Source organism: Rhinopithecus roxellana, chromosome 21, assembly GCF_007565055.1.
Source record: "Rhinopithecus roxellana isolate Shanxi Qingling chromosome 21, ASM756505v1, whole genome shotgun sequence".
NCBI classification, from domain to species: domain Eukaryota; kingdom Metazoa; phylum Chordata; class Mammalia; order Primates; family Cercopithecidae; genus Rhinopithecus; species Rhinopithecus roxellana.
In genome coordinates, this window is record NC_044569.1 from 55,035,194 (window position 1) to 55,062,795 (window position 27,602).

The window sequence follows — 27,602 nt, forward strand, 5'->3', positions numbered from 1 at the left end:
CTTGTGCAACTAATTACTCAACAACTTTCAATGGAATGAACTTATTACCATGTGGAATCTCCAGAACCCAGTTCACCTCCCATTGAGCCTGAGTGGCTCATGCCAACAAAGTATCATATATGTCTCTATTTTAAAAACTGAAAGCAACAGACTGCACAGCCTACAGCACAACTCAGGCTTTCTAGACAATGATACTCATGCACCCTGAGTCTTTGTTCAGGTAGTATCCTTAGTTGTATCTTAAGTAACTCAAGGTATGACCAACTGTCACCTCCCTGAGATTCAGTCCAGGACTTCATTTTTATATGTATTAAGTGCTCAGATACTAAATAAGAATGACAAATACATCTTGATGGACAGGCCAAGTCCAACTTGTTGACAATGATTCCACAGAGTTGTGGTTTTCTGCAGTCACTGCTGTTACTATTGTTGTTTTTTAATGAGAATTATGAGGCAATATTCAGATTCACCATAAAAGAGTTCCATAACTAGTTTGCCAAGTCTTACATGAGCTCTAGAGGGTGATATTTTGGCACTCATGTCATACATATGCCACACCTATTCTGAATTTTGACAAACTCTACAAGACAAAACCAAAATATTATACAAGTGCCTTCCTCAACTTTCTCAATGCCTGCTGGTGAGTTATTCCTACTTCACTTGTCTCCCTCTGTATCAATTTTCAGCCCCAGTACTAATGACCTTTCCTGTGAGTTTTAGTACACATAGCTAATTGATCCTTTGTGTAGTCCCCTGCCTCTAGAATTTACTGTTCAACTATTTTGTACATTATATTAATAAATAAAGTCTTCCAAACTACGTATTCCCAAAAAATCATTCATATTAGGTTTATGATCGGGACTGAGAGCCTATGTTTTTTAGAAGTTTCCTAGGTAAATCAGTGACATAAAAGTTAAGAATCATTACCATAAACCATATTTCTTTTGAAGATTTTCTCAAATTCAATAACTTTCAAATCCTGTTACTGTCAGTGGGAATCTGGACAATTTTAAAGCTAGGGTAAGAATATGTCATATCAACCTTCTTAAACATAGATATTACAGAGTCAAACATCACCTAGAAACCAAGTGGTGGAGCTATGTGTCATCTAAAATTTATGGAATCCAATTGTCTAAAATAATGTTAAAGACATGCATATATATATATATATATATATATATATATATATATATATATATAAAGTTATTTATGTGTATAACCTTCACTTATATACATGCATGCATATTATATATTTATATTAAATATTATATATTATATATGCATATTATATATATTATATATTATATAATATATATGCATATTATATATTATATTATATATGCATATTATATAGTATATATATGCATGCATGTAAATAACTTTCATTACATATGCAGAATAACCTGAAAAGACTATAAAATCTATTATGGTAGTGGAAACTCAATAAATGCCTTTTTTAATAAAAGAAATAATTGATTGTGACCTAGTAATGGCCAGATCAGGTTTATTTTGTTACATAAGCAAAAACATTTGCTGTTGAAAGAGTTCTAGAAAAATGATTTAAGCAGCAGCAGACTAGTTTTCCCAAATCCCATATAAAAACAGAAATAGCAATGAAATAGCAAAACAACAACAGCAAAATGAACACTTATTACAAAACCTAGTAACAGAATAGCCCCAGAACTCATAATACTCGTAATACTGTTGACATTAATTATAATACAAGGTTTTAAAAAGGAATATTTGTAACATAAAAAATAAAGAGATGAAAATATTTGAGAGAAGGTGACAAAAATTGAAGATGGGCAACTGTATTAGTGCATTTTGCATTGGTATAAAGGAATATCTGAGATTGGCTAATTTATAAAGAAAAGAGATTTATTTGGCTCACAGTTCTGCAGGCTGTACAAGCATGGCACCTGCATCTCCTTGGCTTCTGGTGAGGCCGTAGGAAGCTTTTGCTCATGGTGGAAGGTGAAGTGGGAACAGGTGTGTCACATGGCAAGAGAGGGAGCAAGAGAGGAGGAGGTGCCAGGCTCCTTTAAACAACCAGCTCTCAGGTGAACTAACAGATTAAGAACTGACATTACTGAGGGGAGGGCACCAAATCATTCATGAAGAATTTCCTCTCATGACTCAAACATCTCCTACTAGGCCCACCTTCAACACTGAGATCACATTTTACATGAGATTTGAAGGGGAGACACATCCAAACCACGTCAGCAATGAAGATTTGGCATACAAGTAATAGGAGGTGAAGAAGAAAACCAAACTAAATAAAAAAATTAAAAGAAAAAAAAGAAAGTTTTCCCCCCAACACAAATAAAATTGAAGGCACCTATTAAAAGTGTACAGTGTACTTGACAATATCGACCCAGATGACCATTAAAAAAACAGGAAGAGAATGGGGAAGGTGGAAATCATAGCATTTGTATAATCCATAAAGGCATGCAGCAAGATATACTGAAACTAAATACAAAACTTGGAACAGAAAGGGAAAAGCATGAGCAAAGATACAACAAACGCCAAAATAAAATTTTAATTGTTATTATGCTCATCATTAATTGAGATAGTGTTAGAATTATTATTCAGAGTCTGTTGTATGTGAAAAGTGAGACAAACAAAATGAATAATAATGGGGTATTCTATTATTCCCATTGTCCTTGAGAACACGTATTCTCTGTATGGAAGAAAAGTAATGTAACCTAGAAGAAGTTAAGTTAAAACTCCATATTCCTGAGTTTGAATTGGAAATTTCAATCTGAATTTCATTACGTGTGAAGAATAGAAACCTGGAGGAAGTAAAAGTATTTGTCTTCCTTTTAGAAAGAAAATATTGACCATAAAGTTTCTAATAACTATACCTGCAAGAAAAAGCAAATGAGTTTTATTTTATTTAATATTTATTTTTGGAAGGACGGTGGACTGAGGTACCTTTTAGTGTATTTGAAGCTCATAATGTGGATTAAAGAAGAAAAAAGACTTGTCAGTAAAGGAGAGAATTCTGAGAGAAAATAGGGATATAAAGACACCAAGTTCATGGCTTTGAATGTCTAGGCCCCATCCCTAAAAGTTTCCTTATGGTTCATCTTCGGCCTGCTGGAAGTTTCAGGACCGGGACATTGTAGCAAGGATCTCTGTGAGGAGTGCTATCCCAATGCCCAAATCATTCTTTGATGAGAGAAAATCCCACACTTCTGGTCCAAAGTCTTCTGGCCCAACTTCCTGCCATTCAATGCATTGGGACTTAACTCTGATCCTGCTTTAAAGTTTCACTTACTGGAGGCATGGTCTTTATTTGAGTGGAAACACTGCAATTCTTGAGCTAAACTGCTTAGCTATCCAAAGAGAAAGCTCACCCGCTGCATGCTGCACACTCAGATACTTGTAAGCCTTCAGGTAGTACTCTACATGGGGTAGTACACTACAGTGGGTAGTGTTGGGGAGGAGTGCCATGTCTTTCCTTGGGCGAGAGTGAGCCCCTCAGAAAACCCTGAGTTGACAACAGAGCTCAGGGTACACTCCTATAGCAATGGGAATGTGTAGGGTTGGGCAAGGGAGAGGTGAACTTATTCTGTGTGAGGTCATGTTTTTAAGAAAAATACCAACATTGTAGCTACTCTGAGGGAATTAGGCAATATCCAGGAGGATTTAGGAAACAAAAGATCCAGTCCAGTAGTTAGTGCCAAGGCAACTGGGAGCTTTGAGTATGAGAATTTATATAATTAGGTGGAGTGATATCATCTCTTTTCAAATTTACAAAATAACTCTGGATATATTTTGAAAAGGACCCAAGACAGTGACTGGATTATATAGCATCTCTGAGTTCACAAGAGTTACACAGGGCTTTGTGCCTCAGAAGTGCTCAGCATTTGGTTTAGTGCTCAGTTGTGACCATTTTCAATCCCTTAATAATATTTGAACCAGTCCCACATTTTAAAATTTCACTAAGCCCTGGAAACTGTTTAACTCATAATTCTTGGAAAAAGTAAACTAGTAAATGCTAGTGTAATTGTCAAGACCCCACATTGTAGGTGGGAGTTTTGGACAGTAATTTTATTCCAGTAGAAAGCTAATGTGCAATAGAAGAGATAAAAGATCATTAATATTATAAATCCAGCTTACACAATTGAGGTTTGAAAGTAGAATATATGTAATGGACCAAAGACACAAAGGGACCCACTCAGGATTAACAACGTAGGAAACCAAGGGCCACTAAGATTAATTATAGACATTACTTCCTAGTGGGAATGGAGCTACTAATAAATTGTCTCTCATGGTTAGGCGGTACAGTGAACAGATGTATCTCACACTGCAGATATTGATGATAAACTTTTCCAAAATATGAACTATGTCTTATTCTTCTATGAAGATGACTGTAAAGTTTTACAAAAATTGTATTGCATCTTATTCTTCTATAAATTCCCAGATAAGAGTATAATGCCTAGCACAAAGGTCAAGAGTAAATAAAACCAATCTGAACTGCCAAAAAGTCTTTAGTAACTATTGAGCTGTGGTTTTGTTCTTCACAGAAACTTGCTAGACAGGCAGGACAAGTCTTAAATTTATCCCAGTTTTATAAGTAAGAAAGGTAGACTTTAATTGATTAAAAGGCCCAGTCAAAGCCACTACAATGATACAAACTGGTACCAAAATTTAGTTCTCCAGGTTCCAGTCCAGTTCTACCATGCTGTCTCTCAAATTAATAAAATTTTAATGGACTGAAAAATGCATCCACATAGGACTCATCTTGTGTGTGTGGGTGATAAGACCCTAAACACCATCACTGGCTCTTCAAGTAGAAACTCAGTGAAAGTGAGATTCATGTATTATAACCAGAAAAGGCTCCATAATCTTAAATGGAGTCTTCATTTAAGATTATTTCGGTCTTCTAAGACACAATGAGGAGGTAAATGAGCTATAGGATGTTGTCTTCACTTCATTGTCTTTCATTATTGAGCAATTCAAACCCATAAACTTTTCTAGGTCAGAATATTTTCAGGGTATGAGAACAAGTTATAAGTATTTCTTAAAAGCCTAGGTTGTATCATTTCATCATGTTAATCAATTAAAACAATAGGCCCTAGCAATTTCTTTTTCATTATTGTGCAATATCAATCTTTTAAAAATATAGCCTCTCTTCTATATGGTTTAAGCTTCTGCCTAGTGAATTGAACAACTGAATAATTATCCAGCTAGTTGAATCAAGATAGACTATTGGTCTACTTACTATTGCCTGAAATATATCTATTACATTAAAACTGATTGACAGCCTGAAGTCTATTTGGCTATGTGAGAAATACGATAAAATTTATATCTGTAAAATGTATATCTCCACCGAAGACAGTGTAATTCCTCTCTGCGGAGGTTTGTACTCATAGAGTTAATCTGAGTCAACCTTCCTTCTAGATTAGAGCTGTGAGCCTTGGCTGCATATTGGAATCACCTGGGAGGCTTTTAACAGGTAGGGATTTTCAGTCCACACACCAGACCAATTAAATCAGAATCTCTTGAGGTGGGACCCCACAGTCGTGTTTTAAAAAGTCTACATGTGATTCTAATAGGCAAACAAGGTAGATAACCCTTATCCTACAGTTTTTGATGGCAGAAAATGTAATATAGGCTTTCTTACTCTCCACTAAATGAGCATCTCCCATCTGAATATGTATACTTCTATGTCATTAGTAAAAATCTACTCAGTTTTAAGTTGGCTCATCTGTGGAAAATTGCTTAGATGTGCTCAGTTTGTCCCTGGCGTTTGAACCAAGGCAGCAAAACAATGACTCTCAAACTCATCTCTTCTCCCATCATTATCTCATTCTCTCCCTCTCCAGCATTTTTTTCAAGCTAGTGTTATTAATTCTCTTCCCATGAGGACTAAAGAAGTTTTATATCCTCCATGTAGACCAAGATTCCATCCTCTGCCCTTGCAAGATTTATTAGTTGTGCTCTCACCAGCAAGTGACTTGATTTCCCTCTTTAGACTTTACTATAGTTCACTCTTTCCATTATGTTCCCTTTGCATCTGATATGGTTAAGCTTTGTGTTCCCACCCAAATCTCATCTTGAATTATCATCCCCATAATCCCTACATGTTAAGGAAGAGAACAGATGGAGGTAGTTTGATCATGGGGGCTGTTTTCCCCATGCTGACCTCATGATAGTGAATCAGTTCTCATGAGATCTGATCGTTTTGTAAGCGGCTCTTCCCCCTTCACTCCTCATTCCTCTCTCCTGTCACCATGTGAAGGTCCTTGCTTCTCCTTTGCCTTCCACCATTTTTAAGTTTCCTGAGGCCTTCCTAGCCCTGCAGAACCATGAGTTAATTAAACCTCTCTTCTTTATAAATTACCCAGTCTTGGGTATGTCTTTATAGCAGTGTGAGAACAGACTAATGCAGCCTCTAAGGATACTTCTCTTTTCTTATTTTACTACTAGAGAAATCTAATTACTTACCCTAACCATGTAATTGGCATTTACCTGACTTTTTATGAGAAACTGAATAACATCAACCCAGTCCAAATTCAAAGAACTCTTTAGAGATTCAGCAAAACTAGTAAGAGAGACAAACTACTTTAATAGATGTCTCTTACTAAGGCAAATTTCAAATATCCTCTGACATCTTACTGGAATGGAGACAACAGCCAAGTCATCTGCTGCCACTTGTAATAAATTTAGGTTTTGAAGGTTTTATTCCATAGCTTAGGAAAGCCAAGGAAGGCAGCCAAACTGAGAAACTCCTGAAACAATATGTCCATTGTGCCATAAGTCAAATCTCTAAGGCTGTTAGTTATAAGACATGCCAGAGCTTAAATATCAAAATATCACAGGCTATCGTAAAACAGAAGATGCTATATAACATATAACAGAGTTAGAAGGGACTGACCTTTATATTGGGTGTCTATTTGGCAATAGGCAGGAGAATCACTTGTACCCGGGAGGCAGAGGTTGCAGTGAGCAGAGATCATGCCACTGTTCTCCAGCCTGGGAGACAAGAGCAAAACTGCCTCGGAAAATTAATTAATTAATTAATTTAAAATAAGGTATATTTTAAAAAGTAATACTCAAGGCGTAGTGGATGGAAATAGAGCTCTCCTTGGTGAATATTTTTTGAGTAGTTCCCCACGGTGTACCAGAGAATATGGGTCACTGATGTAAAGATTGTTCCCCAGGTAAAATAGAAAGATATTGCAACGTGGAAGTTCCTCAGTCAAGTGGAATATGATTAATAACATGGCGTCCCAGCTCCCACTAGAACAAAAATACAAAGCAGGAAAGGAGGCCACAAGCCCAGTATAATTAATTCCAGATAAAATCAGGTGACTATGTCTCATATTGTCCTCAGCACCTGAATATTATGTCGGTCTGGCCAGAATAAAACATGCAAGGTTGGTGCCTCTATGACACCTAATAATAGACTGCAGTCATAGCTATTCATGAGAACATTTCAGTTTGTCCTTTTTTTTTTTTTTTTTTTCTCCTCACGTTTACATAAATTTTGGCTGGCCCTGTGTGGATACGAACAGATTTCCTCAGAGGGCATATAGAAATGGAAGAGTATATCAACATTTAGTTAAGCTCATTGGTGTCAGGCATTTCTGGGTACTTCAGTGATACCACACTATTTAATCCATGGAGAGGACCTCTGCAAAGTTCTTTCCATATTACACATGAAAATACTGAACACAGAGATTAACAATTTTTTTCAAAATCAAACAGGTTTTAAGTACTGGGGTCAAATGTAATTACAGAAATTAAATGACACTGGAAAATGCCTTGAAGTGAAAAGAGAAAGTATTTATTTTTTACACAGTATTTTTTATTTTGCCTAGAAGAAAAATAAAGAGTCTTTATATGTACTAACAAATTGACACAAAGTGAGATTACAGGTAATTATATTTTTATTGTGTTTTATTTAATTATTAAAGTCAACATAAATTATTCATATAATAAAATATCATTGAAAAATCAGCACTGGCCTAATTAAAACCAAAGTACAAATTCTTTATATTATGCCACATGACTTGAGAATTGATATTCATTCACCAAAGCTTACTGTCTACATAGATACAGCTTTACTATTCTTTTCTTTTTAATTTAATTTATTTTATTTTATTTATTTATTTATTTTTTGAGACGGAGTCTCGCTCTGTTGCCCAGGCTGGAGTGCAGTGGCCCCATCTCAGCTCACTGCAAGCTCTGCCTCCTGGGTTCACGCCATTCTCCTGCCTCAGCCTCCTGAGTAGCTGGGACTACAGGCGCCCGCCACCTCGCCCAGCTAATTTTTGTTGTATTTTTAGTAGAGACAGGGTTTCACCGTGTTAGCCAGGATGATCTCGATCTCCTGACCTCGTGATTCGCCCGCCTCGGCCTCCCAAAGCGCTGGGATTACAGGCGTGAACCACCACGCTTGGCCCCAGCTTTACTATTCTTTAGGAAACTCTTACACAGAAAAGAAAACATTTACAATAATTTTTATCATCCATTCTAGAAAATTTTGGAAAGATCCATCAACTTTTTAATATAAATCATAAAACAACGTTATACCTTTAAGATTCTTTGAATTCCTTGCCTCAAAATCTTCACGTCATGTAGCCCCTGGGTCCAGCTTCTTGGAGACTGTATACTTCTATCATTTTTTGTGGCCATATTTATTTATATTGTGCCCAGAGTAACACTTCCTTAGAACTGAGTGATTTTCTTAGTTCACTTGATGCCTGTGCACTTTAGGCCTAAGATTGTGTTTTGGGTTTTGTTTGTTTTTTCAGACGGAGTTTCGCTCTTTGTTGCCCAGGTTGGAGTGCAGTGATGCAACCTCGACTCACTGTAAGCTCCGCCTCCCGGGTTCAAGTGAGTCTCCTGTCTCAGCCTCCCTAGTAGCTGGATTACAGGCGCCCACCACCACGCCCGACTAATGTTTGTATTTTTAGTAGAGACAGGGTTTCACCATGTTGGCCAGGCTGATCTCAAACTCCTGATCTCAGGTGATCTGCCCGCCTCGGCCTCCCAAAATGCTGTGATTACAGGCATGAGACAAAGATTGTTTTAAACCTCAAACCTTCAGCTTCTTTAGTTCCAGCTGTTGCTTTGTTTAGTGCCAAACTCTTTTAAAAATTGTTGGCTTCTTATCTGCTTGATTCCATTCATTGTGGTAAGACAACAGCCATGCTTACATTTATTTTTCCCCATGACATCCTGACATAGTTATTTCTTTGATCTCAGTTAGATGAAAATAGATGGAAAAATCAAATATTCTCTATCATTTTATAATAATTGGGAGAAACCATGTTTGGGGCAAAGTTCTGCCAAATGCTAAATTCTCTAAATTATTATTTTTTTAATTTTGTGACTAAAATAAAGCTGAGCTTATTACTTACCATGGTAAGGAGAAACACTAACTCAATACAGTATTCGTAGCTTCTCTGTAGAAGGGCTTTTTTTTTTTTTTTTCATATCAAAGTCTGATTTAAGGAAGGTCTTTAATGTGGTGTCTTGGGATCATGATATAATTTAAACAAACAAAGCAACAGCTAGGACTAAAGAAGCTGAAGGTTTGAGATTTAAAACAATCTTAGGCCAAAATCCACAGGCATCAAATGAGCTAAGAAAATCACTCAGTTCTAAGGAAGCATTATTCTGAGGCACAATATAAATAAATATGGTCGCAAAGATTGATGGAAGGACACAATGTCTGAGAAGCTGGAGCCAGGAACTACATGAAAAATATCTAAAAGAGCTCCTCCTAGGGAGTAGAATCTCTACCTTAGCAGAAGATTTCAGACTTGCCATGTAGCAATGACAGCTGTGCATTTTAAATTCAGGGGTGTTTTGTTATTATTGAGTAACATAGGCCATTCCAATGAATACATGTTCTCATAGAGACTTGTAAGGATTGAAAGGTTATCTATATTAAATTCTTAGTGCCTGGCACAGAAGAACCACTATACATGCATTTGCTATTGTTTCAACCTGCTTAGGTTAGTTTCTAGACAAGATTGGGGAGTTGACAAAATTTGTCATTTTTGTCCAATTCCTTTTAAAATAATTTTTCATCCATGGATCTAGGTGCCATACCACTGTGCTATAAGCATTGAGGGTCACTTCAAACTGGTTTCTTTTAAGTCTGTGCATAACAGTATCTAGTCTTATTAATGGTTATCAGAGCCAGGACACCTTATTAGACAAAAAACATACTAGCTTATAGAATCTTGATATTATTTTAGTAACACTGTACTTTTTAAGTGGACATCATTAGAACTGGGCCATAGGTACTTCAAAAACAGGCATTCTGATCGAAATGTGGAAAGAGTGAAAAATAGGCATCTTCTCCTCTACAACCACATACTATTTTTGACCTCATTACATTCCCAAAATAATCCCCAGGGAGTGTCAGGGGATGGAAGGATTACGATCAGGAAAAATGGGGCAAACAAGCAGCCACTTAACCCTTACTCTCAATCTAAAAACATTGGTCATGGAATTGGCTTCTCATTTTCTCCTCAATGCTTCACAAATTGTGACATTCATTTTATATCTTAATGCTTGGTTCTTTCTCCCAAGAATAGCACCAATAGATGGGATAACTATCCCCTCTAGTTGGAAAGGTTCTATACATTACCTAAAGGTACGTACATCATACGTGTATACAATATTTACGTTAACACTGACAATCATGCTTAAAAGAGATGAAAATGCAGGCTAGAGAGCCACAGAAATGACCAATATGGAGCAACTTTGACTTCCAAACCTCAGTAAATGGGGAGATTAGAATACTGCCTCAGTACTAATTTCTGTCCCTCACTGCATATGTAATGAATTAAATTTAATTCTGTATCAAGCACCAGTTTTCAGTAAGACAGTATACTAGGCATAGGTAATAGGAATACTAGTAACTCTCAGTGCTACTCTTATGATATTTTAAACCTAATATGAAAGGAAATATTTCAAAAAGGAATATGGAATAAGATATAAATTCTATTAGAGATTCTGTAATGTCTATCTAGATCTAAAGCAGGCATCATTACCAAGTTGGAATATTAAGAAAATGAATGTATTTGATGAGTTACTTGGCAGGTAGTAGACACTTTTGATTGAATAAATGAACTTAATTTTGACAAGTGAAATGAAGGTGGAAAGAATCCCATATAAAAGGATTTATACTTATGAAAACACAAAGATAGAAAATTGTGCTATATGATTTTTTTTTTTTTTACAAAGCTAATATGTTTGATTAGGTTGAAATTCTGAGTATATGCATAAGAATGATATGGGTTAAAGCTAGAAAAATAGGTTGCTATCTGTTGATCATGCCAGTCATGCTCCTGTCTCTAGACCTTTTCCCTTTCTGTTCTCTCTGCCTGAAACCCTTTAATTCTTTACATTCACTTAATTCACTTTCTTTTCTTTAACAGTGATAAGCTTTTAATGTAGTTAAATACGGCAAAACAAATAAATACTTGGTTCTTTATTTATTTAATTATTAAATTCTAGGGTACATGTGCACAATGTACTGGTTTGTTACATAGGTATACATGTGCCATATTGGTTTGCTGCATCCATCAACTCGTCATTTACATTAGGTATTTCTCCTGCTATCCCTCCTCCTGGACCCCACCCCCTGACAGTCCCCAGTGTGTGATGTTCCCTGCCCTGTGTCCATGTGTTCTCATTGTTCAACTCCCATCTATGAGTGAGAACATGCAGTGTTTGGTTTTCTGGCCTTGTGATTGTTTGCTTAGAATGATGGTTTCCAGCTTCATCCATGTCCCTGCAAAGGAGATGAAATCCTTTTTTTATGGCGGCATAGTATTTCATGGTGTATATGTGCCATATTTTCTTAATCCAGTCTTTCATTGATGGACATTTGGGTTGGTTCCAAGTCTTTGCTATTGTGAGTAGTACCACAATAAACATACGTGTGCCTGTGTCTTTATAGTAGCATAATTTATCATCCTTTTGGTATGTACCCAGTAATGGGATCACTGGGTTAAAAGGTATCTCTAGTTCTAGACCCTTGAGAGGAATCACCACACTGTCTTCCACAATGGTTGAACTAATTTACACTCCCACCAACAGTATGAAAGTGTTCCTATTTCTCCACATCCTCTCCAACATCTGTTGTTTCCTGACATTTTTGTGATCGCCATTCTAACTGGCGTGAGATGGTATCTCATTGTGGTTTTGATTTATATTTCTCTGATGATGAGAGATGATGAGCATTTTTTCATATGTCTGTTGGCTGCATAAATGTCTTCTTTTGAGAAGGGTCTGTTCATATCCTTTGCCCACTTTTTGAAGGGGTTGTTTGTTTTTTTCTTGTAAATTTGTTTAAGTTATTTGTAGATTCTGGATATTAGCTCTTTGTCTGATGGGTAGACTGCAAAGATTTTCTGCCATTCTGTAGGTTGCCTGTTCACTTTGATGATTGTTTCTTTTACTGTGCAGAGGCTCTTTAGTTTAATTAGATCCCATTTGTCTATTTTGGCTTTTGTTGCCTTTGCTTTTGGTGTTTTAGTCATTAAGTCTTTGCCCATGCCTATGTCCTGAATGGTATTGCCTACGTTTTCGTCTAGGGTTTTTATGGTATTAGGACTTACATTTGAGTCTTTAATCCGTCTTGAGTTAATTTTTGTAGAAGTTGTAAAAGAGGGATCCAGTTTCAGCTTTCTACTTATGGCTAGCTGATTTTCCCACCACCAGTTATTAAATAGGGAATCCTTTCCCCATTTCTTGTTGTTGTCAGGTTTGTCAAAGATCAGATGGTTGTAGATGTGTGGTGTCATTTCTGCGGACTTTGTTCCATTCCATTGGTTTATATATCTGTTTTGGTATCAGTACCATGTTGTTTTGGTCACTGTAGCCTTGTAGCATAGTTTGAAGTCAGGTGCTGTGATGTGTCCAGCTTTGTTCTTTTTGTTTGGAATTGTCTTGGCTATGTGGGCTCTTCTTTGGTTCCATATGAACCTTAAAGTAGTTTTTTCCAATTCTGTGAAGAAAGTCAGTGGTAGCTTGATGGGCTAGCATTGAATCTGTAAATTACCTGGGGCAATATGGCCATTTTCACGATATTGATTCTTCCTATCCATGAACATGGAATTTTCTTCCATTTGTTTGTGTCCTCTTTTATTTTGTTGAGCAGTGGTTTGTAGTTCTCTTTGAAAAGGTCCTTCACATCCCTTGTAAGTTAGATTCCTAGGTATTTTATTTTCTTTGTAGTAATTGTGAATGGGAGTTCACTCATGATTTGGCTCTCTATTATTGGTGTGTATGAATGCTTGTGATTTTTACACATTGATTTTTTATCCTGAGACTTCGCTGAAGTTGCTTATCAGCTTAAGGAGGCTTTGGGTTGAGATTATGGGATTTTCTAAATATACAATCATGTCATCTGCAAACGGAGACAATCTGACTTCCTTTTTTTCTAATTGAATACCCTTTATTTCTTTCTCTTTCATGATTGCCCTAGCCAGAACTTCCAACACTATGTTGAATAGGAGTGGTGAGAGAGGGCATCCTTGTCTTGGGCTGGTTTTCAAAGGGAATGCTTCCAGTTTTTGTCCATTTAGTATTATATTGGCTGTGGGTTTGTCATAAATAGCTCTTATTATTTTGAGATACATTCCATCAATACCTCGTTTATTGAGAGTTTTTTGCATGAAGGGCTGTTGAATTTTGCTGAAGGCCTTTTCTGCATCTATTGAGATAATCATGTGGTTTTTTTTCATTGGTTCTGTTCATGTGATGGATTATGTTTATTGATTTGTGCATGTTGAACCAACCTTGATATGCTGCTGAATTCAGTTTGCCAGTGTTTTATTGAGGATTTTCGCATCGATGTTCATCAGGGATACTGGCCTAAAATTCTCTTTTTTGGTTGTGTCTGTACCAGGTCTTGGTATCAGGATGATGCTAGCCTCATAAAATGATTTAGCGAGGATTCCCTCTATTTCTATTTATTGAAATAGTTTCGGAAGAAATGGTACCAGCTCCTCTTTGTATCTCTGGTAGAAATAGGCTGTGACTCCATCTGGTCCTGGACTTTTTTTGGTAGGTAGGCTATTATTACCTCAATTTCAGAAGCTGTTATTGGTCTAATCAGAGATTCAACTTCTTCCTGGTTTAGTCTTGGGAGGGTGTATGTCCAGGAATTTATCCATTTCTTCTATATTTTCTAGTTTATTTGTGTAGAAGTGTTTATAGTATTCTCTGATGGTAGTTTGTATTTCTGTGGGATTGGTGGTGATATCCCCTCTATCATTTTTTATTGCATCTATTTGATTCTTCTCTCTTTTCTTGCTAGTGGTCTATTTTGTTGATCTTTTCAAAAACCAGCTCCTGGATTCATTGATTTTTTTTGAAGGTTTTTTTTTTTTGTGTGTGTGTGTGTGCCTCTATCTCCTTCAGTTCTGCTCTGATCTTAGTTATTTCTTGCCTTCTGTTAACTTTTGAATTTGTTTGCTCTTACTTCTCTAGTCCTTTTAATTGTGATGTTAGGGTGTCGATTTTAGATCTTTTCTGCTTTCTCTTGTTGGCATTTAGTGCTATAAATTTCCCTCTACACACAGCTTTAAATGTGTCCCAAAGATTCTGGTATGTTGTGTCTTTGTTCTCATTGTTTTCAAAGAACATCTTTATTTCTGCCTTCATTTCGTTATGTACCCAGTAGTCATTCAGGAGCAGGTTGTTCAGTTTCCATGTAGTTGTGCAGTTTTGAGTGAGTTTCTTAATCCTGAATCCTAATTTGATTGCACTGTGGTCTGAGAGACTGTTATGATTTCTATTCTTTTGCATTTGCTGAGGAGTGTTTTACTTCCAATTTTGTGGTCAATTTTAGAATAAGTGTGATGTAGTGCTGAGAAGAGTATGTATTCTTTTGATTTGAGGTGTAGAGTTCTGTAGATGTCTATTAGGTCCTCTTGGTCCAGAACTGAGTTCAAGTCCCGGATATCCTTGTTAACCTTCTGTCTCATTGATTCATCTAATATTGACAGTGGAGTGTTAAAGTCTCCCATTATTATTGTGTGGGAGTCTAAGTCTCTTTTTAGGTCACTAAGGACTTGCTTTATGAATCTGGGTGCTCCTGTATTGGGTGCATATATATTTAGGATAGTTAGCTCTTCTTGTTGAATCAATCCCTTTACCATTATGTAGTAATTATCTCTATTCACTTAATTTACTCTCTTACCTCCTACAAGTAGGAGGTGCATCCATCAGCACCTCCTCAGAGACAGCTTGCTTGACTATCCTTCCTAAAATAAGGCTGTCACTATTGAAAACTTGGTCTATTTTATTTTTCATTAAAACCTGAGTGTTATCTTACATAATACTGTGGTTTCTTTGTTTCTTGTCTTTGCCCCTACTGGAATGTAAACTTCCTGGAGGCAGAGTTTTCTGTTTGCTTTATAGACTGTATTTGTCTCCACGGTCAATGACAGACCTATAACATTAGCTCAACAAATATTTATTTAATGTGTGAGACTATATTTATAACTTTGGGCTAGGAGAGCATTTCTTAATTAGAAGAAGCACAAACTTTGAAGTAAAAGTGATACATTCGATGACATTGAAATTTAAAAATTTTGTACTACAAAATCATCTTTTTTCTCCCTCATGTCTTACAATCTGTGCTCATACAGAAGCATCTTGAATAAAGTAAAAGACAAGCCATGTAATTAAATATATAAAATAGCTCTCATAAAATAAAAGTGAAATGACAAAAGAGGTAACAAGTCAAAAATCAAATTTATAAGCAGGCCATTCACAAGACAAAACAAGAACATATTTAAAATGATTAACTTCACTAGTAATCAGGGAATGCAAATTAAAACTCTTTCACCACCATTAGATGAGAAAAGGAGAGAGAGAGAGAGAGAGATGAAAATATAAGAATGTGAAGAAACTCGTAATTGCAGAAAGCAGTATAATTGGTACCACTACCTATCTATATATGTTTGGGAAACCTCAGGATAATGGCACAAGATTAGGAGCATAAGAATATGTATCATAGTATCTTTCATCATTTTAAAACATTGGAAACAATTTAAATATCCAAATCCAAGAAAATGTGTGCATAAATTATATCACTTATGTTATAAAAATTAAAAAAAAAATACCAAGTAGGTAAATGATGCCTGATAGAAGGTCATTTCTGAGTATTTAAAAATCTAAATATATGCTACTACATATTTCTATGTAGTAAACATGTACTAAAACTATAAAAATATTTAAGCAAAAGATAAGTCAAAAATCTTGTAGTGGTTATTTGTGAGAAGAGAGAGGTAGATGAGATGATGATGACATACATATTGGGCCTGATTCTTCAGTCAAAAGATTTAAAAAACAAAACAAGTTTGAGATACATAGTTGCTTCATTTTAATACTCAATATAACTTTCAGTCTATTTGAAATATTTTGTTATATATGTGTATAAATATGTATATGTTATTATGAGTTTTATTTGTACTAATCTAAGATATTACTAAAACACAGTTGAAATAGTAGGTCACTTCCAATCTCCTAAACCCACTTAAATTCCTACCACTATCTGATAACTTAAAATCATGTATGGCTGATTCCCTTAAACTTTCCCTATATCCATATCTACATTTAGGTCTGTAACCATATGCCTTTGCATTGAGGGCACTATTGTCTTCAACAGCTGGTGGTAATCTAATACTCCCCTATTTGGGTAGACTTTACAAAAAATTAAGAAGTCAGAAATTAAGAAACCACCTAATAGTGTGGTTTGCAAAGTTATGGTAATACATTCTTGCCCCCAAACAGTCTTCTTCTTGATTCTTGAAATATGTCAAGTACTGCTTTATTCCTTTAAGGTGAATATCATCCTCTTCATTCTTCCACATTGAAATGCAAATTTTCCTAGGTATGATTTGCATTTTAATTAATCCCCTAATACTTTAGAGTTAATGAGTTTATCTAAGACTGTCTTCTGACAGAAAGGCACAGTACTAACTGAAAGGCCTTTTGATCATTTTGGGGATGTGTAAGACATACATGTGTTACTAAAAGTAGGGGTGAAGGGTACAGATTAGGGACAAAACTCTATAAGATATCCTTTAGAGACGTGACAATCTCACAGAAAGTTGGATGGGATCTATCACTTTCCTTCCTTTCATTATATTTCAGTTATAGAAGTTCTCACTTTTGTTCAAAAGTACCTAACCAACTCACTGGCCCAATACACTCACCAAAAAGAGCCCAAACCCAATATATATATATATATATATATATATATATATATATATATATACACACACACACACACACATATCTCCCTGTGCTTATGGCATTACTGATACCCCCACTGGTGTTATGTAGAAAGAACTTTGGGATGGAATTCCAAAATCCTGGGCTAAAACTCCAGCTACACTTATTCTAGTAAACTCTTCCTATTAACTCAAGCCTCCAACTTTTCCAAATTCTATAGAATAAACAATAATATCTATACATTTAGCTCACAGATCACTAAGGGGATCAAGATGAAAGAAGATTATGAAAGTAGTTTGTAAATTATATTATAATCTACTTATATACATTAATTAGGATGTTTTTCATTGCAGGTAATAATAAACTCATGTCTAACTTAAATAATAGAGGTAGCTGTTTGCTCATATTGATAGAAAGTCCAGGATTTATAGCTTAAAGCTCAATTCTATCTGGGTTTTGGCTCCATTTCTCTACAATTCTGGTACTCCCTATGCCATTCTCTGAATACAAACTTCATCCTCAACCTCGTACCCTCATGGTCACAGAGTGGTTGCCAGAAGCAAATTGACCCATCTGTTTTTTCAATGATGTCCAGAAGGTGTGGAAGGAGGAGGTCAAATACCATAACTATCAAATATGTTTCTGAGTGTCATATTGATTGTCTCCTATTGAAGCTCACTTACCATCTCTGTGGCCAGAGGAATGTCACACACTGATTGGCACAGGTCTTCACCATCACTTGCACAGGAGAGGTGAGACTGCATAGACTGCCTTAGGTCAACCAGAACTGGCCTCTACAGGTGTGGTTAATCCTACCTAAATTACAATGAGGTAGATGAAATGCTTCTCCCACTTATAATCACATACCAATGGGCACAAACAGACTGTTTTGTTTATTTCGTTAATACGAACTATACAAATATTATTATTGCTACTTGTACTACACTACTGTTATTATTTCTACTATGATTATGATATCCTTCTAGAATTAAAGAGTAATTACAGATGAACAGAATTGTTACTGTTTTGTCTAGCATAATTAACATGCAGTTGGATCTGATTTTATTGCAAAATAAGGTCTCACAATCAGTATGTGTTAGAGTATTGTTTTTTAAAACTCAAAACAGTTTTTTTTTTCCATTTTTCTTGATCACTGGGGCATATTATGGTGTCTTTCCATGAGAGTTAAAGTAATTATTTGCAAAGTAACCTTTCCTCTTCTCCTCATTGACTGATGGCCAATCAATTTGTCTTGAAAACTCATTGAAATTGATTTGATAAACAGAGTCAAAAGAACACAGTAGAGAAATACATACTGTAATTTGTGGAACTTGCAGGAATCAAATTTGTTTTTATTAAACAAATATCTTAATAAAATGAAAGTGTCAATAACGTGCAAGTTTTGGAGGATGATTTCAACAAACTTACAGTTTTAGGGTACTCAAAACTCTATGATGAGCCCTTCCTACAATGATATTCTATGAATCTATAAACTTATGTACAAGGATTATGAAATGACCATTGCCATGATGTTCCCATTTCTATTTTACTTTTAGAGAGGGCATATGAAATGATTTTGAAATTTCATATTGCCTTGTGGTTTTTAATCTAATCAACTGTATTAAATTTAATTACACTAATTAATTACATTATTCTATTTATTAAGCATACAAAGATGTAGGAAACAGCCTCTTCCCTGTTGAAGCCTGAAATAGAGTTAGTAATAATAGGATATCGGCCTTAAAAGTCACTTATAATATAAAATTATTAGAGGCTTATTCATGAGCATGAAATAAGACCACTAATATCAAAACTTCTTGAAGAAAGGAGATATTACTGAGGGCTAGGACTGTCAAAATAGCTTTCGTGAAAGTTACACAACTTCTGAACACATGGACACAGGTAGGGAAACATCACACACTGGGGCCTGTCAGAGGGTGGGGGGCAAAAGGAGAGAGAGCATTAGGGCAAATATCGAATGCATGTGGGGCTTAAAATCTAGATGACAGGTTGTTGGAGGAACAAACCATCATGACACATATATACCTATGTAACACACCTGCACATTCTACACACGTATCCCAGAACAGTAAAGTAAAATAAATAAAAAAAAGTAGTCATCAAATAGAAAATACTGTAATAAGGAAAGAGAAGCATAGAGAGTAGTTCAGGGTAAGTAAGTAGAAACACAGAGTTATTTTATTATAAGTAAAAACACAAAGTTAGCAATGTCCAAGTTGTGTTTAGAAGACTTTGCATAGGTTAGTTTTGTCTAGAAGAGAGTTTGCATACATAACAACAGGTAAAAAGACTGGTGAGAAATGTGGTGCATTAGGTTAAAACCTTGAACATTAAAATTAATAGATATCATTTAAAAAGCACAAATAAGGTGCCCAGAACCATAAGCAATACATTTGGAAATACTTAGTCTTTACAACAACCCTGTGAAGTAGGGAAAATGATCACAGAGGTTCACGATAGAGCAAGTAGCTACATCTTGAAACCAGGACTTATTTCTTTTACCATGACAGTCTATGGAAGATAGTGACATATTATTGAATTGGGGAAAAAGATGATATATGCAATTTGTGTTTTTAAAAACACTGACCTAAAACTAATTAGTGTATAGAATGCTTTGAAATGAAGTGTCTGAATATAGAAGACTTGCTGTAGGACTTGATATACTATCTAAATAATTTATAAGATTTGTTGTACTACCTAAGTAGTTTATAACAAGTGGCAAAGGTTCAAGTAGAATTATATAATGTGTAAAAGAAAGAAATTTTAAAGATATTATGATGAAAATAATAATAGACTAGGAAGACTGTTAGGTGTGAAAGAGTAGAAGGGAAGAGTCAATACTGACTTGAAGGCAATGGGGGAGTGTGATACTGTCACCCATAGAACAAAAGAAATTGCAGTGGCGATGACAATTATTTATTTATTTATTTATTTATTTATTTATTTATTGAGACAGAATCTCACTCTGTTCCTTAGGCTGGAGTGCAATGGCACAATCTTGGCTCACTGCAACCTCCACCTCCCGAGTTCAAGCAGTTCTCCTACCTCAGTCTCCCTAGTAGCTGGGATTACAGGTGCCTACCACCATGCCCAGCTAATTTTTTGTATTTTTAGTAGAGATGGGGTTTCTCCATGTTGGCTAGACAGGCTGCTCTTGAACTCCTAACCTCAGGTGATCCACACTCCTCGGCCTCCCAAAGTGCTGAGATTACAGTCGTGAGCCACTGCGCCCGGCTGGCGATGCTAGTTTTAATAGACTACTGAAGATATGCACTTTAACTGAACTGATTTTAAAATGATGAAATACTTTAAGGTAAATCATTCTAGCAAGTGATAATCCAAAATATAAGATGTAAAGATGATACATATTTGAGACTGACTAATTTAAAAGGTTGTAGTGGCCACCAAATTATTTTCTGAGTATTTCTCTCTTGTACCATTACCACTTTTATGAGCACTGATTCTACTATTCATATACATAGTTTCACAGAAATCACCATATTTGTAAAACATGACATTAATCTTAGACTATACTTATTTAGTTCATGAGTAAGCAACTGACAAAAGCTGAGCCAGTAAGTATTTTTCCCCATACATTTGGAATTGAGACCAAACAGCTTCAGCACAGCAAGACTTATCTCACTCAAAGAGGAGAATAAAATAGTGATGTCTATTTTCCAGGATGTCCAATGGTAAACAAAGAAAGATTGCTTGGAGCAAAAGTAAATAATAAACCAGATATATAAAAAGAAGTAGAGATGGGAGGCAGAAAAAGAAGATTCTGTGCCATGAATTACTCTTTTAGTCTATGTCTGAGGATAAGCTGTAACTCTGCCTTGGAGGCCCTGGAGACACCTTATAATATCCTAATAAGAAATGGTTCTCTTTATGCAAAAGGTTTGCCAGATTTGGCAAATAAAACTAGAGAACTATCAGTTAAATTTGAATGTCGGGTTAATGAAGACTTTTTTAGTATAAGTATGTCCCAGTGCAATGTTTGGGATATATTTATGTTTAAAACTATTAGTTGTTTATCTAAACTTCACATTTTACTGGATGGTCTGTATTTATATAGCAACTCTCTTTAGAGTTGAGTCATCTAGAGTTGGTTACTGTTTTCTTTTGTGTATGTGTGTGTGTGTTTGTGTGTGTGTGTGTAACCAAAATACTACTAAAATTGAATTGTTGCAGTTATGAGAAATAGTGGCATTTTTGAGAAAATAAATAAGACAAGTCTGATAACTGAATTTTAAAAGAAACCCCTAATCAATTATTCTGTGATTTCCTAATTTACTGACCAATCAAGGCATTGGAATGTCTGCCATGGCCAATTTTTAAAAATCTGATATTGTTCATATAACTGCACTTGGATCATTCATCAAAATCAAAGACCTTGAGAATGAAGATCATGTCATTTGTGTGTGTGTGTGTGTATGTGTGTGTGTTTCCCACAACACATAATTCAAGCTTGATCACAGTATGAACACTAAATAAATACTAGTAAGATTAAAATTTTCATCATATAGTTTACAGGCATCATTAGTTCTCTTTTTTCCTACTCTGGTTTTTGCTCCCTATGCTCTAAACTATATTTGAGATTCTTTGAAAGCTGAGAAGCCCTAAAGGACCTCACAATGTTAAAATTGCATTAAAATGAAGAAGAAGAAAGAGGTCTGGGGAGGGGTGGAAAACAAAAGCCCAAAGAAAATGTGAAAGAAAATCCAGCCTTTTCACTAAACACTTCAAGCTCTCCCGCTTCAGCCTCTGCAGGCAGCAATTACATTTCGAAGGAAAATGTTTTACAATTGTAATTACACATAATAGGAGGAATGTATTTTTCCTTCACCTTACTCCCATGGCGAGTCAATTTAATTTTTAAATACAAGAGACATAATTGATTTTAGCCCTAGATTAGCGCTGAAAATGATCTATATGTGTTCTCGCTAATGGAACAAGAGAATTGGTCCTCCTTGGAGACTTTTACCCAAACCTGTTCATACAACAATTACTAGAGTCTGACAGGTTAGTGTTCAAGGAGAGGGATGTGGGAGGGAAACACCCCACTGATTAACAATTGAGCAAAATAATTAATATTATGCTCTTCTCAGTTAATTATAGATTAGGCACAAATATATTATCATCATAGAGGCCACAAAGTGATGAGATTGCTCAGAGGAGCCTTTGCCTGTTCACTAGAAAATGGGCATTCTGTGAGGGTTTCAGGGCAAACCCATTTCTTGATGGGGTTCTCATGGGAGGGGATGGATTAGAGATGAACTCATTTTTTTTTTTTTTTCAATTTTCAGTAATGACAGACCTATCTCTTATCTGGCAATGAATTTTCCATCTGCTTCTTTACCCAACTGGCAGGCAGCTGATGGGTGACTGAAGTAGAACAGCTTAAGGCAAAGCTATGAAATAGGCAGTTTATGCTCTGCCATTTTGCCATCAAAACCAGCCCTTAAGCACATATTCTGAGTTCAGTTCTTACTCTTACTGAGTTGTCAACTAATCCCCCCCTAAAGCAAGATTAGTAACTGGGATATTAGCTTCTAAGACTATAATTCCCAGGTGTATTTGCATTTTAATCAAAGACTCCAAGAAGGCCGATTGGGCATGGGCCTATCACTGGCAAGGTAGTGCAGAGACCTAGGATCCAGTTCACACCAGTCCGTTTACCAGCCAGGTAACTTCTAAGCTATAAAACAGGATTATGCTCGCCTCATGAAATTGCTGTGATAATTAAGTAAATTATGTAGTATATTGAGACTGTCACAAGCAGGGTGCTCAACACCATTGAGTATGTCTTAAGTTGGGCGAATAACTCTTCAGGTCTGAAAGGAAAGAAGATACAGTGATGATGCTATGTGATCCTGGAGAGTCACTTCACCTGTTAGGGCTTCAGTTGCATCACTTTTAAAAGAAGAATGCTTATCTATATACTATCTAAGTTCCTTTCCCCTTATAAAGTTCTAAAACTTTATTTCTGCAAATTACTAGTACTCTCCTTGGTAGCACACACACAGGTGAGGACATGTAATTACGGGACACCCAGCCCTTACAGTAGTGAATAAAGACAGGCTTTCAAAACATTTGTTTAAATATGACTAGCTCTTAAATATGGGCTGTGTTCACATTTGGGCATTTGCAGTTGGCAGTTAGAAATAGTGGGGGAGATGTGTCCATGCAAATTTACCTGTGAAATGGAACAAGGAAGGGGCTGAAGTAACAGTAAATTCTCTCAACTTCAACTAGCTAGAAAGCTAATTTACAAGTCCTGCCTCTATTAAACTTTTTGACAGCCCCAATTCTCTGACAGATTTGGAGCATATGGTAAAATCTCACAACCAACTGACCATTCATCTCTGAGGTCTTGCATCAACCTGCCATACGATTTTACATCAATCAAAGCATGGCAGTTTACAGACATCTTGAGAAATGAAAAGATAGCATGTATTTCTCTTTGTGTATCTATGTGTCTATGTCTGTGGATGTCTCTGTGTGTGTACATTTGTACATCTGTGTCTATCTCTGTCTATTGTGCATGTTTTCTTTCCCAAATAGATTATCTTTGGTAGATTTAGGAATTATATAGCTTATCCTTAATGTGGCTATTCAATATATAGAAAATTATCTGTATTGCTAGGAAAACCTACAATTCACTGAGTAGCCAAACTACTTATGAGTGGTTTAATGTACCTTTGATGTTGAAACTCAAACACCCAAGCATACTCACAAGTGTTTGAAATGGTGGTAAGCTGGTCCCATGAACCCCACTACAATCCCTAGAGAAAGCCATAGGCCATGTTAAAACGATTGTTCCCCCACTCTAGTTCACATGACCAGATTCCTTCAACACCAACTGACTAGTCCAAAGGCTCTTTACTTTGGTTTCCTTATTACAAATGCATTCCTATAAAGTTCAAAAGATATACTGAGGGCTTAAAAATTCTAAAACGAGCAATTATGAATATTATAGTAAAATAGCTCATGCGTAGGTTGAAATAGTGGTCACATATTTGGCACAATATTAGAAGTGATTATCTTCCTGAAGAACTTCAATTTTTCATCTTCTCGCCTCGATGAATAGGTGAGCAATATTCGCTCTAAGGACATTAATGTATCCTTAATGAATTATTATTGAAATTGTATGGAAATGGGAATTATTTGTGAAGAAATCAACATTTGCTCATTTTGCTCATGGAAAAATTCAGATGCTAGGTAAGTTAATCAAATGCTTCCTTGAAGGAGCGCAGCATGGAGGCTTATAACTGTGAAATCTTCAAAAAAAAAAAAAAAAATTTTATGTGTGGCAGACCAGTATAATGATAATGGAGTAGGTATTTTAAATCATTTGAAGGGATAAGAGAACCTTTAACTTCAATAGAATTAAACATTGGGTCCCACTTCTTATATCATTTACATAACAAATTAATTAAAATATATTTGCCTTTTGAAATCATTATTCGAATAGTCACATTAACGTTTACGTGAAAATGACCAAATGCAGTGGCTTATGCCTGTAATCCCAGCACATTGAGAAGAGGAGGCAGGTGGATGATTTGAGATCAGGAGTTTGAGACCAGCCTGGCCAACATGGTGAAACCTCGTCTCTACTAAAATTACAAAAATTCACCGGGCCTGGTGGAGGGCACCTGTAATGCCTAGCTACTCAGGAGGCTGAGGCAGGAGAATCACTTGAATCTAGGAGGTGGAGGCTGCAGTGAGCCAAGATGGCGCCACTGCACTCCAGCCTGGGTGACAGAGAGACTCCATCTCAAAAACAAAAACAAAACAAAACAAACAAACACAAAAAAACAGCTTGTGTAAAAAGAATACTGGGTCGGGCGTGGCGGCTCACACTTGTAATCCCAGCACTTTGGGAGGCCGAGGCGGGCGGATCACGAGGTCAGACCATCCTGGCTAACATGGTGAAACCCCGTCTCTACTGAAAGTACAAAAACATTAGCAGGCCGCGGTGCCGGGCGCCTGTAGTCCCAGCTACTTGGAAGGCTGAGGCGGGAGAATAGTGTGAACCCCAGAGGCGGAGCTTGCAGTAAGCCGAGATCGCGCCACTGCACTGCAGCCTGGGCTACAGAGCAAGACTCCGTCTCAAACAAAACAAAACAAAAAAATACTGAACATTAGAATAAAGATAAGATTCTGTGAATGGATGGACGGTCTGTTATGTGCAAGACATTATACCTGATTTCCTCAAGTGGGTGTTCTGGAAGTAAGTTTCACAATCATCTTTGGTTGTATTTACAAGATAATCACTTTCAGACTCAAAGGAATCACTTCTTTTTCTAAATATTTTGCATTCTAGCTTGTTGGCACATCTGCTCCTTTGACTTCTCCTGTATTGTTATCTTCCTCTGACATTTAGCTTCCTGGGTAAAAATATTTGAAACTCTGAGACAGTGGCTACAGACTCACATTTGAAGATAATTTCCTTTGTCTCTCTCTCTTCCTAATAAAATACAAGTTTCTTGAGAACTAGACTTATGTCTTATTTTAATTCTCCACAGCTCTTAACATGATGTCATTTAGATAATAGGCAATCAATAAATATTAGTTGAATCAATGAATTCATATCTATTCGGGGTTAAGAGTGCAAAAAGGCATGCAGTGGCCAAGCGATTGAGCAGAGCCCATTTCTGCAGTGATAGAAACTGTAGTATTGGCTTCATTAACACCTAAATGACTGAATTGATTACTAGCTATAATGATTAGAAACTTTTTTTCTGCTCAGGGCACTGTGCTTAGCACTTGTCATCAATTATATATTTACAAGGAACCTGAATAGTAGCTTATACTTATTTTTCAGATGAAGAGGAAACTCAGGCACAGACTGATTTAGTAACTGGGCCAAGGTCACACAGTGAGCAAGTGTCATAGTCAGGTTTCTACCATCTGCCATTCTATTTTAATGGGAACGGAATTACCTCTATTCCGTCACCTCTAGAGCATGTCTGGTCAACAATTCCTTAACTGAGTTTTCCCATTGTTTCAGTACTACAGTAAGAATAAAGGCATATTTCAATTGGATTAATTTGAGGAGACTTTAGTAAGTGGACAGTTTACAAAAGCCCTTAAGTAATAGGTATGAAAAAAAAATTCTACAGGGGTAATGTAGTACCTTGAGGTTAGTTAATCCTGTCACAAAAACGAGGGTTCAAAGGTTGGAAATAGTCACTAGAACCTGGAGACAAAGACACTCTATGGAGAGCTCCTCATCTACCACCAACCCCGTTTCTTCCTACCCTCTCCTCACACTCACTGTCTGGAGGGGTGATGTGCAGTTGAGTGGTAAGGCCAGACTGAGGTGACCCAACAGGGAAGAAAATAGGGGAACAAACTCTGATCTGCCAGTGCTTTTCATTGGTCACATCCAAGAGTGATGGATTCTATTTGTGGGATTCATGTAAATTAGCTTCCCAGAAGACAGAGCAGGTAGAAAATGTTGGAGGGTGGATCTGGAGGAGCAAACAGAAGGTTTCAAGAAAACCTATCACATGAAATAAGGAAAAAATAGAATTGTGCTCTGGGATTTGAGGTCTTTGGGGGCAGGGGAATCTATGAAACAGGGTAAGTCTTGGCTAACTTTAAAAAAGAAAAGAAATTTATAAAGTTATTAAAAAAATTATTCACTGCTGAGTTCAATTTAAGCCTTTTTTTATTATTATTAAAGGAATGGCATCAAGAGCAAACTTATAATGCACCCAAGATATTAATTGGAAAGCAGTTGTAACCAAGAATGAGGGCAGAGAAATAATGGCAGCACATTTAGCACAGTGGGTAGCTCTGCTTTGTCAGATCAAAATGGCCCCCAGACTGGGAGGGATGCGTTTCAATTCCACTTTAACAGTCATGGCACCCTGGAGGAGGAGTGGAAAAATGCCAGCTAACATTTTTAATGTTGCCCTCTAGAGTCAGTATTTCTTTTCTTTCAACTCAACCCTTTGCTTTACTCAACCTACAGACTCTAAATGTTCTTACCAGCTCAAATCCTAATTACTATTACTTTCGCAGCTGTGACACCACATCAGTTTCTGCTGACCTCAGAATGTCGCTTCTTTGCATCCTAGGAGATCCTTTAATCTTCCCTATCTACCACCCACACTCTGGGTACCCCGCATGAATCAGTGTGACTGTCATGGTTTGGTTAGTGAATTGATAGAAACACTCAATACTTGCATAAATAGCTAAATGAATCAGTACGTTGGAAATAACACATTTCCCTACAGGTGAAGGTAGCTGGAGAGTAGGAATGGAAGGTAGACAGGAGCCAGCTCTTTGGTTTTAGAATTTATCTATTGTACAATTTAAAACCTATAGTTTTTAAGTGGCTATTT